The following is an 18,301-nucleotide window of genomic DNA, read 5'->3' as shown; positions in this document are numbered from 1 at the left end:
AGGTTCCTTTATTGCGCGTTAATGAGCGCGAAAGCACCTAATTACACACTTCATAGGTTACCTGACGTTCCTAAAATGCTTCTGAAATAAACAAAAAAACCCTGACATCCTTATGAAAATGATTCAGCTTCGCCAGTCCCTTTGAAAGTTCATTCTTAAAAGGAACCAACTTTTGCTTTACAAGTAAACTCATGTTTTATTCTCTTTATTGTGCATTTTCAACATTTATAAATGAGCTTCTCTTCTGCATGCCCAGACACATTTAATACTTGCTCGCGGTCCACTAATTTCTTTGAGTACTCGTATACCAAACAGTGATGCAATAAACAGTGCCATAAGCAACACATACACATATACACACACACAGCCAGGTGCAATCCCATTTAACCAGATTAACCTCAGCCAAACGCTCACTAAACATTCAACACTGACTCAGACAGGTTGTACAGCAACTCTGACCATGCTGCTTGTTAAACATGACCCAACTTTCCCTCTCACACACACACATTTATACACGCACACACGCACATGCACGCGCACACACACACGTGGAAGGAGAAATCAAAGCGACTATCCTTCTGTACATGTGTAATGATGTTATGAATTATGGATGTGCTGCACCATTGTCTGTGGTGAAGGTGGAAAAGGCAATGCAGTGCCAACTGATGTGTCATATCTCAGAGAGAGGTGGCAGAGGCTTCTTTACATAATTATTTTGTCTTAACCTTCTCTATATGTACATATATACATTAGGAACGTGTACGCTTTCATGTTCTTCGTGCACACGTGTAATTGTGGATGACTTACACACTAATACACTATGTGGTTATGGTGACTTTGTAACGCTGCCTGCACATGTTGGGTGTTGCTTTACGTCAAGCCTCAGTAAAGTGACACATAGGCTGGATGCCAACAGCCATCCTCTTATTAACTTTCATTGTAGTCTTTTCCAGGAGGGCACTCTGACAGTGCACGTAAAAGACATGATGAACTTGGAGACAACACGCTTCGCTTCCCCTGCCTAAACTGTTGACTCTGAGAGGCCTTTGTTTTTCTCTGTAAACTGATAAAAGCATCACCAAAGAGAGGCAATATAACCTCTGCAGTGTTGATAAAACCGTCACTCAATTCACAGATGAGTTCAAGCACAAGTGCTTTACATTACAGCACAGAAATAAGAAGGAACTAGCCAGGAAATAGCTTAAAAATATGACAATATCTTGTTGATATTAGGTTTCATTTTTCAAAACACATCTCAAGGTAATAATTATATGGCAGAACATCTTGTTAATAACATGGTAGCATTGTTAAAAAACCCCACAGAAATACAGATACATATCGATCCTGGATATGATACATGCTCTGCAGCAATGCCCACACAGGCCTCCTCCCACTCGTTTGACTATAGTCAGGAGTTAATTAACTTATGCTGTTGTGTTTAAAGGTGCAATATCTAGCTTAGGGAAGACATTTTAATCAGAAGAGAAAGATCTTCAATTACTGCTTTTCTTTTTACGCCTACAGAAACTCTCTTGTTTATATGTGGCGGACCCTGCCACTTTTTCTAGCTTCAAACAGTGTTCTGGGACCTTATTTTCCTCTGAGGACAGCTTGTTTATTAGTTTTGTATTACTACCTCATTAATATTGTAAATTCTGAGTCTGAATTTCTTCTCGAAAAAACTACATACCGCCCCTTTAACACATGTTTTTATATTCATCTTTTAATAAAAATGTCAAATTTGAATGGTTTAAACCAAAATATTCGTACATATTGCACCTTTAAAATCAAAAAGCATTTGAGTGGAATGTTTTGAGGACACATCTTTCATCTTTGTGTTTTGGTAACTTTTTGGTAACTACACATAACTAAGTCATTATGAGCCATTACACTCTTCTCCCCTGTGTATCTCTTCCAAAAAGTGACTCTAGCTTTGGACTGAAGAACATATTGTGAGAGCCACGTGTGGTGTGAAAGCTTTCCCCTGTGATCTCTGAGAGCTTTTACCATCTCTATTTCCCAGAACAGACTTCAGGGAGGCTCTGATATCTAACAATTAGCAGCTTCCTCACAGGGATACCCGAGTGTATAATTAATGTCCCGCAAAAACATTTTGGCCAGCCGCTGCGTACTGTATAACCTGATGCTAATGCATGCTTTCATGCGTTGCATTTCCTAACGTGGGCATGGTACACAATCTCAAAAGGGAAAAATCTGTGTCGCTGCCAGTATATGAAGTGGCACACCAGGGGAGGATGCTCCACTAAATTGTGTGATGTATAAACAAAGTGAAGTTCTACCGTAAAAACAAATCAATACTTATTCAGAACATGATTTATGAATGCAGGCAGTTACAGGGAGTGTGCCAGACTCCATGCACGCTGCATGGGTCTGGATAAAGTAGAGCCATGAATCATTTTCACGTGGCAAAAGCCATGGATAAATCATAATTGGCTTGCACTGAGTCACGCGCCGGTGCTGGCTACTAGACGGGATCTACAAATTGCAGCGGAGATGGACAATGGTGCGGCGTGATGATGATGGCTCGCTTCTCTAACTTCTTGGAAAGGCTCTCATCATAGGACACAGACCAACTCTCTGTCTCAGTTAACAGATCCTTTCACGCGGTGTCACACCTGCTGCGCTGTGTGCTGAATGGGCCGGCGCGTCCTATATGTCAGATCGTGACAAGACCACACACACACACACACACACACACACACACACACACACATAGACACCTCAGAACTGGATAAGAGGAAAGTCATCAAGTCCTTGACAGTTGCAAAAATTACTTCCCCTACAGACCTTCACACACACGTCCACGCTCGTTGTCCGTCCCATCCTGATAAGCATCGTCAGTGATAATGGCCTTGTTAATGAAGTGAGACGTGCTTGAGACCAGCGGCTGATGCAGCTGATGGTTATCAGTGGGTGGAGCCGTCAGTGGTGCAGTAATAAAGTCAATATTTCCTGGGACACACTGCTGAGACAGGGATGAGCCTCGCTACGCGCTCGCACATCATCTTTGCAGTCCGTGTCTTTTTATACGTGTGCGTTTTGATTACGTGTCCGCCTTTTGTGTGATACGTGATAATCCCGCGTCATAATGACCTGAACATGCACTATGTATTCGCATGTGGAGCTATAAAAAGGAGCATTACAATGGAAGTTTTCCCGCACTGCTTCCTGCAATCAGCAACAAAGCATCATTCAGCTAATGATGGCTTTCATGCGGAGCAAATTACAACATTCAATAGTAACAGGAGATCGCAGCGTAGCCCTCTTGACCATTAGTAATCCTGCCAAACACACATCACACATATTTAACTCCCATCACTGAGAGAAAAAAAAACACACAGAGGATGTAACCTCTCTTAACAGCCCGCAATTTGATGGGATGAGGGATGGGGAATGTTCTATAATGTGTTGGATATATCAGTGAATCGTTTTACATCTCTCAACCGCTCGATTACTGGCAAGATTGACAATAACCTCAGAAATTCGTTAGAAAGGAGACAGCCATCGCTTTGATTGAACCCAGGCTATGGGCAGGTCCCACAAATTCAGCTCACGTCCTGTAATCTGGCGGTGAAACCCTTCAGGTGTGTCAGGTTGTCATATAATCAGCTCGCGTTAAATTAGACCAAGGCTAATGTCACTGCAATTTCAATGGGAGGGAGGGAGGGAGGGCTAATTACTGTCACCCATTCCCCCGGAGATGTGAGGTCACGGGGGGGGGGGGGGAGGCAGACACAACAAAGGATGAAGAGCTTGCAAGAAGGAAAACTGACTATTTTCATCATCCTTCAAAGTGAAATAGGAGGACGGACAATGGATCGGTCCTGATACACCTGACAAGTGCAATATATTGCATTTAAATTTTGGCAAACCTTGGACACCACGGCGCTCCAAAAACGTCAAATTACACTGACAGATTACTCTGAAGTCCAAGAAGGGCCAGAGCAGACAAGTTATTTGCCAATCTGTGCATTATCTCTATCTATCTATCTATCTATCTATCTATGTATCTATCTATCTATCGTATCTTTCGTATCTATCGTATGCTCTACAAGGTGACTGACAGACATCAGCTCATCCCTATCAATCACGAATTCTTCGCACATTATGCCCATTACATGCCATCCAAAAAGAGGTTAAGACACATCAGTCATCAAAATGCTCGGCTGTTTCTGTCAAACAGAACAAGTGTAGAGGAATAGAGTGAGGGGATGTGGGGTGAAATGAAGACAGGAATGTAAGGGGGGAGAAAGAAGGAGATGTGCACACCGACATAAAACCCCCATTAATCACAAGGCTGTCCTGCACGCCTCATGTGACAAATGAAACAGAATAATGGTTTCTGTGCGGAGTAAAATATGGGATGGAACGGCCCTCATACTGTAATGATCCCCCCACCCTTCCTCCATAGCCGGAAATCAAATTAATACCAGCTCTCGGAGCCTACTTAGAGTCTGCACTATCCTCTGCCACACGGGCGTTTCTTAATGGATTAGCCGACTGCGTCACATGTGTGACAGAATTTATATGAACTCATTTGCCAACTCTCTCCTGCGTTCAGTGATGACTGCACGAGCTCCCCAAACACAAGTAAACTGTGGAGCGTAATGATGATAACAAATCACTTAGCACATGCACCTGGCTTTTTCCAGAGAGGGCCGTGACATAAGACTATTACACAAATGACACAGGTTGTTGTGAGAGGTCTAAGGAGATACACGTTGGATCTCGGTATTACTGATGTTGTGCCCGCAGGCGAGAAACAAACAAAAAATCCACACCGAACTAAGGATCGCTTCGAAATACTGCAGGTATAAAGCCCAACAAGGCATAATGGGATGCAAAGATTAGCCAGCTGATACCTTACATTACCTTTGAAACTAACCTTCATGGTTAAAAGTGGAAATGTAATTATTTGAAAATGTGCTTTTGTGTTTACCCTTAAATCAGTTCAAGCCAGGCTACATCTGAGGTCAAGCCACTTGCGACCACTCAACAGAGGCAGTAATGCATTTCTTACTGACAGTACTTTGAAATACATTATTAATCACAGTAATGTTCACTTACTTTCGCAATTTGGGTGTTGGCTTGTTTGTTGTCTTACTGGGAGTTTGATGGATGCTTGACATTAATTGGGTTTCTCTGCTACTTGTTAGCTCGGCAGAGAGGTTTGAGTGTTAGCATAGCGAGCGAGCTAAACTCCTGCAAATGAAAAATGTGCCTCCCGTTAAGTTGTCTATTCAGGCTACATGTCGTGTCGTGTGCTCTGAGCTTACCTTGCTTTTCTCTCTTCTACAGATGTCATGAGCCCACCTTGAGAATAACCTGGTTTGTCCAGAGTTAGAGGAGGAAAAGAAACAGCTAGCCCACGGCTAGCCTCGTTTTGTAGTTCTACATGTGGTAAGTACAGAATATGACTTGGTGTAGAGAATTTTCTAATGCGACAAAAGTAGGCTAGGCGACTTATTAGCTTGGCGGAGAGGCTAGAGTGTTAGCTTAAAGCAAAAGAGCAATTAAGGCTGCATGTGTGTTCTTAGCTTACCTCGCTAAAGTAACAAGCCCACCTTGAGAATAACCTGGTTTGAGTGCAAGCTAACAGAGCTAACGTTAAGCTAGCTGTCAGCAAAAAAACACCAAAGTGTAGGCTAGTTGCCTGGTAAACTGTTATTAACGAGCAGCTAGCCCACAGCTATGTGTTAAATACAGAATATGTGCGGATGTGGAGGATTTGGGGTGTTTATAGGCAATAAAAACAACCGTAATGACTAATGTAGGGGAAGTTATTGTGATTGTTTCTAACTCGTAGCGGCTACAATCTTACAGACAAATTCAAATTTTTCTACCTGCATGTGTTGGAGCAAGGAATTTAGAGGAGGCAGGGGAGAAGCCATTCACTGGCACTACACAAAGAATAACAAATTTGCCAACTCTCCTCTGTGCGTATCACATCCAGCTGTTCAGCACCACATCAAACCCCTGCATTTGTTCATAATTAATGGTTTGCCGCATCGTGGGACCTGAAGAGGATGATACAATGCCGTCTCATTGTTTGGTTAAAACATGAGGATGCTGCACTCAGAGTGTTTGGAGTGGTACGTTGCAGGGGCTAACAACACAGAGGGGGAACGAGGAGAGATGGAGAGAAGAGAACAGTGTACAGATTGGACTCGGTATTGGATGAGAAAGTGAGAGATTATTGCTGTAGCTTCACACACGGTTCACTGCTCCTGCTTCGGCCCTTCCTGGGGGTATTAGATGAAATGTCAAGATATTATGAGGTTTGATGAGGTGAGGGGACATACAGTATGTGCGTGCCTCTTCACCTTGGTGTATGAACATAAAAGAGAAAGAACAAAGGTAATGGGGGCATGTGCATTTATGCACAGAGCACAGTTACATGATCTGCTTAAATATATCGCTGTGATTCTCCGTGGGGCATGTTGCGAGAGCTTTCATGTCTATCTACATGAATATGTGGGTGTATATGTGTGTAGATCTCTGTGTAGGTGCGCGTGCGTGCCCTAGTTTAGGTCAGGTCATGTAATATAGAGCGATTGTTCTCTGTGAGGTAAATACAATAGATGGGAATAATCTCAGAGAGATTGCTTTTCAAACCCCCCCCCCCAACACCATCTCACTGAAAACAGGCTAACACTCCCGGTCAGGTAGCAGAAAACATACAGCTCCCTTTTGTGGCTACGGTGTAATTTGGACAGGCTCGCTGATCGCCGCGCACAAAAAAGAAAAAGACAAAGAAAAACAACCCAGTAATGAGCGGCGATGATGTTGAAAATGTCACCAAGCAAACAGCGTGCGCATCCACATAGCTTCCCTCGGAGTGCTTCCTCGCACTCCCACAGAAGTCCATTAGCTTGTCATTCGCTTTCTTTACAGTCATTCAGCTTTTGCACATGGCCCGTGGCAGTGTGGAGCAGCTTGCTCCACATGAATAACAATATCTGATTATTCAGACAGAAGCCAAGTGACTCAGCTGTCTCTACTGTATTCTATCATCTCATCTCATCCTTTCCTTTTCTTTCCTTCCTTCTTCCTCCTGCTTATCTCTTTTAAAACCACTTAGGCTCTTCTCTTCTCCTCAATCTATCTTCCTCTCGTCTTCCTCCTTTATTAATCTAGCAGGTTATGGTTCACGTCGTTCATTTCTCTTCACTCTCCGATCGTTCTCTGCCTGCGTGGTTTTTTTTTCTTCTTCTTGTGTACATTCTCTTATAGATGGGAGAAAAACTAACTTTGCCGACGGCCATGTCGGCTCGCTGTTGTGTGGGCGGGATCACAGAAGGATGAGGGGGAGTCTGCCACATTCACAGGACAGGTAGAGCGCAGTAAAGTCAGGCCTGCTGTCGAGACATAAAAATAAAGCCCGGGACTGAGCGCCCACAGGGACAGCCCTGTCTGTATCCACCTTAGAATACACTTAACTTCCAGCGGGATATATTTAGACCAAACAGACTTGTTCTTCTTGCTCCGTCTTATATTTCAGCTTTAAACTATGAATGGCTGAACAAACAAAAACAGGCCAAAATGCTCTGAACAAATGCAGACGATATCTGTCATGATCAGCTTTTAATGAAATCTCAGATTTATAATCCTTAAGATTCAGTCCTGATTGATTTGGCAACACTCTCTGTTATTGGTGATGAGTGCAGGCCTAGAGTTGTGGGGGCAGTGTCCTTTGTTAGATATACAACATTCGTCCAAACTATTTGTGATGTCACACATAAGCCCGCCTTTTAAACTCAGATTTATATTGAGCACAGAGAAAGTGAACATTTAAGCAGCCTGCTAGTGTCAAACTCTGTAGGAACAAGAAGAAATACGCATTTCTGACTGGAGGGGCGACTTCAACCGTGACTTTGAAAAGGGTGTTTACTGAAAAAAAAAAGCAAACAAAGAGCAACTAAAACGTTTCACCGCCGGGCATATCAACGAATCTGGCAGTCCTCTGCTGCAAAGACAAAAATGGAAATGTATGAAAAGCCCACCCTGTTCTCCTGACTAACTTGCGCGAACGCTGGATTCATTTAAATAAACTGACAGGGCAGACAGTAAGACAGCCCCGCAGTCACGGTTTCTAAGAGGTAGCGCTCTTTGATAAGGAAATAAGCCTCACAGGGACTCCAAAGAGCTGTCCGAGTCAGCCCGTTTCAGATCTGGGCAAAGTGCAGAGTCTCACCAGAGCCAAGCCAACCCTACATCAAAAGACATCTGTCCTTTCCTTTGCTGTTCAATGCCACTCTTTCTCTGTTTTCCCTTCATCAGCCAACTCCTTTTCTTTTCCCACTGATGAAATACAACCCTACGAAGGAGGAAACTTATTTCTTTTTAGCATAAATGCAAGGACAGTTAATCTCCCTCCCTACCCCGGTGTCTTTCATTTCACCTCCACTGGAGCGGGAGGCCTGGTGACCTGAAACATAAAGCTTTAATTGTGGTGATGGAGCGCTGACCTGCGATGATGGGGGGGCCACAGGAATCACTCTTGCAGCGGGGTCACTGTGTTATTAGCAAATGAGGAGATGCAGGGGCGCCGACAGCCCGGCGACCGAGACAAAGCGATGCCGGTGTGAGAAGTTCCCGATCCTGAGCTCAAAGACCGCCGGAGCGGTTAACAAACGCCGAGTGAGGATGGGTCTAATTAATATAGGTATGATAACAGAGCTCTCCTGCTGTACCAAATGTTGCGCTCCACTTCTGTATCTTGGGGCTCTGTTTGATAATTACCCAGCTAATGAGAGGGAGCAGGGGTGCAGATAATAGGGGTTAAGTGAATTGTAAAGACCAGAATGTCCCTCTGTATTCTTCTGATGCACTAATTACCACTCACCACGGCAAACACAAACCGTAATCTCTATTGTCGGCGAAGAGATGACAGCGGGGCAAACATGAGGATCAGGATCTATCAGGAGCTATCAGATGTCACGCTGGAACAAAAGATTGGAGAGAATATTTCATGATGAAATCTGAAATGTGATATTCAGGACACGCGCTGCCTTCTGCCATGAAAGATACGTTGGATTTTCTTTTTGCAAAACTTTCCCTCAAAAGCGGACCTATGATCTTTGACTGTCACTCATCGATCAAGAGCAGCTGGCTGAAATGTGTAGCCGCGCAACTCCTCTGGAAAAAGCCATCAATAATGGAAAGGGGCCCGAGAGATGAGACGAGTAGACAACGTAGTTCTGTTGCATTAACCATGAGAGGGTCTCCCTGCTTTGTCTTTCTCCTCGAAATCCAAATAAGAACAGATGGAAATCAGTAGAAGAACGGACAGCAGGTGCTCTGGCTTCTTCGTAGACGAGCCTGGGATTGATCTGGGAAATGGAGGAGAGGCCGTGGGCACGAACCCAGCGCCTGGGCCAGTGGCCAGAAAGAACGCAGCTGCACAATTCCCACCGTCCTGGCCAGGGCCGCGGCGAGGCGCCTCCATCTTGTGCTCTCGGTGTCTAACACGCTTGATCTGCCAAGTGCTCCTTTTTAATTAACTCTCCACACAGCTGCATAATTACTCCACTAACCTTCCCTAATCAGTCGCTCGCTGGTGCATACAATATTTTTCTACCCCTGTTCATTGTTCGTTACCTGAATGCATCCATAATGCAACTCGGGGTTGACAATGTTGGAAGCTAATCCAGAGCAACACGGCTGTGCAGAAGTTTGGCACAGCCCGATGCACGAGCTGTATTGAGACCGAAACAAACTCGGGAGGAATTATTTTACGAGTTGTTATTGTCGGAAAGGTGTTTACATGCGGCGTTTTCTGTTCCACAGCCGCTTCTGTTTGGATGTATTCACCAGCTTGTGCATGTTCTGGCTGTCTCTATAATCAGGCAGCTGTATCGCAGTAAGGGAAGAGACATAATTGTATGCTTTCTGTTCCATTCAGCCCAAACCAGTGTGAAGTGTTAAAGTATCCACTGTTGTCTTGGTTACATCTTCCTTCTTGTCTTTTCTGCGTCTATAAATAACACTGAGGGGCCTGAACTCAGAGGAAGCCCCCATCGGTATGAGTCAACAGTTGGAACACAGCATCAAGTAGCGGAGCTGAATGGCAGAATGTAAAATAAACGACATGTGAAACCAGGTAAATTGAGCGCCGCCGTCGTATATAGATCCAGATTAGGTGAGCTGGAACACGAGAGATTAATTTGAACCCACTTAATCTGTCACTGAATCAATAACGACTCTTACTTAATGAGCATCAGCATATAGTGTATTAGAGAACGAATAAACAAAACAACATGACACAACGGCATGTGATTCCCATACTTGTGGCAGCATGACCTTCTCTTAAGCCCGTGCATGAGCAATCCGACACTGGAACTGAGCCGATACGGATTCCAGTGTGCTGCTGTTGATCCGGAGCTGGCAGGTAGGATTTAGCACAGAATTTTAACTGCATTTCGTATTCAGTCGTTCTGCTTTTAGTGTCGGTGTTGATGATTGAATGTGTTGCGCACAAACTGCACCTGTTTTCCGTGAAACACACGGGAAGATTCAGTGGCTTAATGCAGGATGTCTTGACGAGGTGACAAGGTGACACGACGACACGTCATCGTGTCACAAGGTAGGCAGCCTGTCTAACTTGGCTCGGATACGGTGACATTTAATATTACAATGTGAATCAAAATGTTCTTCCAATATTGATACGTATGGATGAGTTATTTCCTGTTTTATTTTGAAATTACATCCTCCATTTGTAGTCACTTTCAACTTACTGCTCACCTGTGTTCCCAGTGTTCTGCTTCCCTCCTGTGCTTCTCCCCAGTCGGGGACACACACACACACTTGTCTCACATAATCCTTGTAAGCAGTCCTGTGTTCCTTGTGTTCCTCAATGCTGCTTGTGTTTCTGCCTGTCTACCCAGTGCTTCTTTGGTTTTGTACCTGTTTTACTTTTTGTCGTTTCTTTAGATTTTAGATTTTCCCCTGCCTGCTCCTTGTATGTTTTGCTGCCTGCTTTCTGATTCGTTGACCAAAGAAGTGTTAACCAAGAAAACTATAAGCAGATAATGAAAATAATCTGCCTTAACATGATCATAACAAGACTATGAATCATTGAAATACTAAATTACCTCCCAACCCACTGGCAGATATGTTACATACCAATTTCAATCTGAAAAAAAAACAAAAAACTGAATCTGAATACATGCAAATAGCTGTGACCCAGCAGCTGATATTTCATCTGGTGCACCCTGAACACATGCAACTGCATACAGGCTTAAAGGTGCATATAAAATGTGCAACAAAATACACACACCAGACACATTTCAATAGTCAGATATCAACATGTGTCTTCATGTTTCGCTGCAGGTGAAACTACACCATGATGAGACAACCTTGAACACCATGCATTGGTGTCTCTTGGCTCTCAAACATGCTGCAAATCATCTAACATGTTGTTTTCTTACATCTCACATGTTCTTGCTGTTTTGCATTTTAAAACATGCAAAGCAGTGGTAAACACGCCTAAACCGCAGCGGTTGCTGCATCCTGCAGATAGGCTGCTCCCATCCCCATCCCAACCATTCCCTCTGAGAGTTGCATGTGCCGGTCTGGGATGGGTGGGTGATGTCACTGATGCTTTCCGGTGCGCTGCTCCTGTAATGGAGTCAATTTAGCTCCACGCTGAGCCATTTCTGTCCAGCCTCGCCCCATGAAGGACACATTAGTCCCCCCCCCCGCCCTCCCACCCCGCCATCTCTCGTTTCTTTTCTCCCATCTCTTTCACTTCCTGCTGCTTCCTCTCATCTTTCTCTCTACGCTTCTCCTACTTTTATCATACATCCCCCACATTTACATTTTGTTTCCCGTGCCACACATCATCAGCTTTTCCCATATCGCGCCTCACCACCGCCTCACCTATCCCGTCGTGCGATAAATGCGATAATGACGCGGCCCTGAGCGGGTGTATGAGCGTGATCATATAATAGTCACATAAAAACTGTAGCTTTGATTAAATGCTAATCATCAGCGCTGAGTAGTGGTAGTGCTCAGAGAAACTTATCCGCCGCACTCACTCACAGACACAGCCTCATACACATATCCCAGTAGCCTGAGAGTGTATTTTGGAATAAAGTAAACATCACTTTCACTGGGTTGTTTCTTGGAAGCAGTTGTGTGGGAGTATGTTGTGTTTAAACACCCCACTATCTGGGGCGAACACTCCCGCTGCCTCCTTTGAAGCTGCTTCAACTTTAACCCCAGACAAGTTTCACATTCTCTCTGAACACTTTTTTTCTTCTCCGTAACCAGAAGCATAAACACGAGTTGCCTTCCATCGCTATCAAAGCCCATCACGGTCATTCCCTCTCCATCACCGGCCCGTATCTCCACAAGTATGCGGTATTTTCCTTCAGCGCTGCTCCAGAGTTCCACGAGCTTATTAATACACACTCACACCCATCCGACCTCCAGCTCCATCCCCTCCATCTCTGCCTCCTGCATGACTACACAAAGAAGGGATTAAGTTATCAGGATGATAAAGTGAGATCCATACACTTGTGCTAAATTTGACTTGTCGCAGTGGAAAGTGAATTTTAAATAGTCCGGTCTATGTTTATGCCAGATTAGCAGCGGCAGCACGCACGGCTCACTCGCTAATTTGCCTAAATTGTCTTGCGCGGCGCCGTCGGATTAGGTGGTGTGATGACTTGCACTCTTGCAGCACGGGCCTGTGAGCTCGTCATTGGGAGTTCAGTCCGGGACACACCCACACAAACACACACACACACAGGGTCACATTTTTTAAAACAACTTGACTTACTGCCTCTGCCAGCAAGTTAACATCCATGACTGTAGTGAACACTTTGAAGGAAGGAGAAATTTGCTGTCGTCACGTAGTTTCTATTTTTACAGATAAGCACAGAGGACTGATAGAGAGCTTCATCACATGGTGCGTCAACTATCACCTGAAGCTCTACATTAGCAAAACCAGTGAGCTCGCGGTGGACTACAAAGTGTCAGATACAGATTTTGCGGCAGAGAAGCTATAAATTCTTAAATGTTGAGGCTTTACAAACACATCTTCAACCGAGCAGCACAGAAGATCTACACCAAGGGATGCTTTTTTTTCTTAAAGGGCCAAAACTGAAACTAAAAGTCGGACCACGGGCCAAAACCAATCATCTATTGTATAGTATTGTTAAGATGAAATATCTATATCTATATAAGAGTCTATTCCAAATAGTTTTTTTTCTCCTGTGTTTATGACTTAAGAACACATGAAATGAAAATGTTTTGCCGGTATAATCTCTTTTTTTAAGATCCTGAAAATAATCTTCTCACTTGCCTCTCAGGGCTTCTGAAGTACTTGGATCCTAAGTTCCTTTAGTTGTCTGACTTCTTCACAAAGTGTCGCTCCGCTCGCTGCGCTCGGATTATGAAAATGAATTAACAGTCACGGATCCTACATATCAGAAGAGCATTTTTACCTCACAAGAAATAAAACAGTGGATCATATTATATATTTTTTAAACTTAATTTATATTTTTTATTTGTGCTAGAGACATCTGGCAGGCCAACTTTGGCCCACAGGCCCAAGGTAAGAAACCCAAGATCAGTGTCACCTATTCAGTATACCTAGTATGAAATATGGTCACAATCTCCCCTCCCACCTGAGTGTTGGCCGCTGAAGAACAGAACATTATGGCGTGTCAGTGAAGCTGACCTTTGACCTTTTGGATATAAAATGTCATCACATCATCCATTTAGCCGATCAGAAATTCGTGTGAAATCATGTTGAAATTAGCAAATTCAATCTCGGGTTATGTGAGGTCACAGTGAGCTTGACCTCTGACATTTGATCACCACCATCATTTGAATACACTTCCTCAAGTCGTTCCTGATGTGTTGCGTTCACAAGAATGGGACAACCCAAAACCGTAATGCCTCCGGGCGAGGCTCTCTGTGGCGCAGAGGCATAAAAAAAACCAAAAAAAATCTGGTCTGAATTTGTCGAGAAAAAATGACCGTTTACGATTTCATGAAATATTAAACGAGCTGTGAATAAAAACGTAACGTGCTATTTGGGATGATAGAGGTTACATGGAGTGTCCTCCGCAGGGGAGACGTAAAATGCAGGGCAGTTTTCTCTGTTGAGTAGCGGAGCAGAGGAGAGTGGGTGGGTGTGTGGGCGGAAAGCAAATGGAGGCCAGAAAAAAGGATTGGCATCGAGGGTAGAGAAAGAAGAGAAAAAGAGATAGAGTTGCAGGTTGGGAGGAGATGAAGAAATGAATGAGAGGAATTAAGATTTAAAGAATTGATTTTCTGTCGTTTTATGGCATCATTAAATATATGATGTCCCAGTCCTAAACTGAACCTGACACCTTGACTTTCCTCTGTGGATCTGTTTGTACTACTCCACATTATGCACTTTGATACTATTAGCCTAGTCAGCTAAATGCAAATATGTCTCTTATATTTATATATATATATATAGAGAGAGAGGGAAATGAAGTACAACCTAAGCTTTGAACTTCAAAATAAGAGCGACCGCAAGGTGAAAAAGAGTTCAAAAGAGGGGAGACGTGTAGAGTGAAAAGGGAGATAACCGCACATCCACACATGCTATTGTACAAATCAAGAGTGGGACGTGTGCTTTGCAAAGAGTGGTACACCTCAAGGGGCAGGCTGAACACACACACATTAAACATTTACCTCAATCTGCAGTGGCCAAGAGAGAGAGAGAGAGAGAGGCCAGCTAACATCGGCAAATACAACATTATTTCATCTGACAGCGATATTGATGAAGCTCTTGGATCGAACCAAACATCAAATAAATAGAGTTAGGAAATTATTTAGGGACTATTGATCGTTCCTCAGTAGTGTGTTTTTCTTCCATGTTCAGTCTGCGTGGCCTAGCAACAAACAGTTGGCGAGCTGGCTGGCTGGCTGGCTGCGGTTGCAAGCAAGAGAAGAGACGAGCCCTGGAGCTATCAGTGAAAAAAAAATAATAAAAAATTCTTGTGGATAGGAGTCACAGAGTGTTATGGTCACAGAGTCACAACCTTAACCAAAGCTCCATCCCTGCAAAGCTGCGTCTACAGCACTTCTTCATAATATGCTTTTATCCCTCCAACTGCGGCAGTCTGTTACTCTGATAGACTGGAGCTCACCTCCCTCACACCCTCCCCCTCCCTCTCTCTCTCTTCCTATGGTATTTCCCCGTGTATGCTCTATTTTTCATTTCCTTCAGCCAAAACTCCCTGCTACTGTCTGCGAGCACTTTGTTGCAATTCAAGTAAATGTCCTGGCTATCAATATTTCATATCAAAGTACATCTCCCGTACTATGCTCTCCTTCGCTGGCGCTGCCGGATACAAATGAGTGCTTTTGTCAGAGCACAGAGCGGATATCTGCGGCTGATAAGATTGGAGATTTCATTATCTTACTCTTTAAGTTCATAGAAATAAAGAAGAAAAAAAAAGAAAAAGCGGTCTCATCAAGACGTTCTCTCGAACAGAGCTAATGTTTAATCTACAGGACTGAGAACTAAAGGGGAATTTGTGTGACATTTACAAGTGAGCTGCCGTTTAATATATTCTTGTGAATGGAGCTGCGCGCTCGCTGCAGAGCACTTGAACTGCAACGTGCTTTGCATGATGCTGTCTGTGCAATGTTCTACATGGCTGGCTTCAGTGTGCTGCATTTGCACCACTGCATGTTCATGCGCACACACAGGCGCACAATACACACACATGTATGCAGCGCGCACTAATGCAAGCTGCGGGCTGTGCATCTTTCAGTGGGGACCAATGGGAAGACACATATACGGTAGCGCGTCTGTTTCTGCATGCAGGCTGCACACCTGAAAAAAGTGGGCACACGTGCATGTAAACACGCAAGCTCAAATACATGTGGACACGCGGATATGTACCCATCTGAACGTCATTGTCACAGCACTCACAATCGGTGGAAAGGACTTTCCAAAATACAAAAACAACGTTTGGGATGGAAGGCACAGTCTGGTGCGTGCAGTCATACGAAGAGTACGTCTCACTGTCACACTTTTGCGAGGGCATATGTCGATAGGCGAGAGTATAACCGGTCTGATCCACACTGCAATGGAGTGGTAATGCAACCAAAAGCTGCCAAGAGACATTATCGCAGCAACTGGCATTTACATCACATTTACATTTGTTATCCATCAGCCCTGCATAAAACTTTGCCCTATGCCAGAGTGTATTTTCACTGTTTACTGCTTAATGCAGGCAGGATCAACTGTCCTAGGTGGAACAAACTGACATTACTGTCTGTTGAAATTATATGGAAAGAGACTAAACCTTGTGCATTTGGGATTTTTTGTTTCTTTTTTCCTGTTGTACCGAACTCATTCTAAACCCTTACCCCAAAACCTAGGTACATATCGAGCGTACACCCCCAATGCTAATGAGAGCGAACTGAGACAGTTAAGTTGTGTCCTGCGAAACCAAAACAATGAGCTAAGATGCTAAAATGCACCTATGAGTTGTGGGAAACTGCACTCATCATGTCCACCTGCACCTGTTCCTCCCCCTCCTCAGAGAAGCCAGTCGCTCTCCAACCCTCCCCCATTAAGCCTCTGCTTGGCCTTCTATCAGACACGCTAAGCAGTCAACCATCCTAATGAGCCTGTCTTTGGCTCTGTTAAGCCTTAATCTGATATCCTATACCAGCAATAGTAATTGATTCGCCGTCGTCATAGGCATGTGACTGCTGCGTTGACAGGCAGACAGGACGTCGCAGCTGACACAGTGTAACAGGACAGTCAATTTCTGTCCTTAGACTCTATAATGTCGTCAGAGGGGATTAGGGTAGCGGCACATCAGGTTGTGGGTGTGTCTGCCCGTCGCTCAGACAGACAGGAGGCTGGATTTATACCTCTCGATACCAGAGTTAATCCCAGCAGGAAGACAGACTTGGTATTTCAATTAGGAAAGAGTAATTTGCGGAATTTTCTCCTGTTCGGTAAGACAAATCACGACGGCGTGATTAAATCGCGGCCCCCTCTTAAATGGTAAACATTTTTAAATTAATATTTATTAAACTTTTAAACTATTAAACATAAACAGCATTCCTCTGTCGCAACTTTCCGCTGCCAAAGTGCGTGCTGTTTCTCCGGTCGCATTCCTCCAGCTCTGAGGAGATCCACAGGCTGTTTAAAACTGTAAATCTGGTGGTAGACTCGCAGATATGAGAGCAAAGCGAAGGAGGGGATCTTAAGAGGAGGACTGAGGAAATAGGAAAATAAATACATGATTAAATGTTAAATAAATTGATATGAAAATGCAGATAAATGTTAATCTTTTGATGAAAGTGAACCCAACTGTTATCTTTTTTGTCTTTCATGTGCTTTTTTTGTACTTAAAGGGACACTGTGTGTTTTTGGAGAGGAAATTTAAAAGATTGACAATATTAACAAGGTACTTATACAAATATTTATCTTTTCTATAACTTAAACAAGCTGTTCTCAGAGGGAAATAAGGTCGCCACAACACTGTTCGAAGCTAGAAAGGTGGCAGGGTCCGCCACATATAAACATAAAAAAAACAACTACATAATGCACCTTTAATATCCATCAGCTGGTCAGGCCTGTGAATACAGATGTATCGGTACGCACTCTTGCGTGCTTGAGACGACTTGACAATGAAATTAATACGCCTTCTGAGACGTGCGTACCCATACATACACAGTCAAAAGGTCACGCTGGAAGTGCGTCGCTTTATAAAATTCCACTTTGAATCTAGCAGAGATTAAAGGCGAGGGTTTCATCAGCTGTGACATGTGAAGAAAAGAAATAAATACATATTGAAGTAATAACAGAGGAGATGAATCATGCCTCCACGGGTGGATGAATCACTGCCTTAGCCGATTTAATGCTTCACATTATAATCCGCATTAGCCTTTACCCGTTCACAATGCAGCTATATGTTTAAATGAGACCTCCTAATCTTTCCACGTATTCCCCGAGACGACCAAGTGAAGAGAAAATCTAGATTTTCAGGTTTTATTCCCCACATGATTACGTATTGTTTTCCACTCGATGTGTTGTAATATGGCGGGACTGGTCGCCCTGTTGGTATTTTTAGACGTGAGCTTTTCCTTTACATCTGCCTCTAAGTGTTAAGCAGTTTTAATGCTAAGCTTTATGCTGTGAGATGAACTTTATGGCAACATTAATGCAGTCTTAAAGCAGTATTAGTGTGATCCTGATAGAGCACGACTACTTGCTGTAAAGTGTGTGTGTGGGGGGGGGGAAGCAAACACTCAAAAAGGCGAGAAT

At 43.8% G+C, this 18,301-nt stretch overlaps 1 protein-coding gene across 1 annotated transcript in view; it reads right to left on the bottom strand.

Moving 5' to 3' along the window:
- The window catches only part of kcnb2b (potassium voltage-gated channel subfamily B member 2b), an 88,372-nt gene that overhangs the window by 53,286 nt on the left and 16,785 nt on the right, over positions 1-18,301 (bottom strand). The gene's annotated exons all lie outside the window — the stretch shown is intronic.

Source organism: Pagrus pagrus, assembly GCF_965226575.1.
Source record: "Pagrus pagrus genome assembly, chromosome: 20".
NCBI lineage: Eukaryota > Metazoa > Chordata > Actinopteri > Spariformes > Sparidae > Pagrus > Pagrus pagrus.
This window is presented reverse-complemented; position numbering and strand designations above follow the sequence as displayed.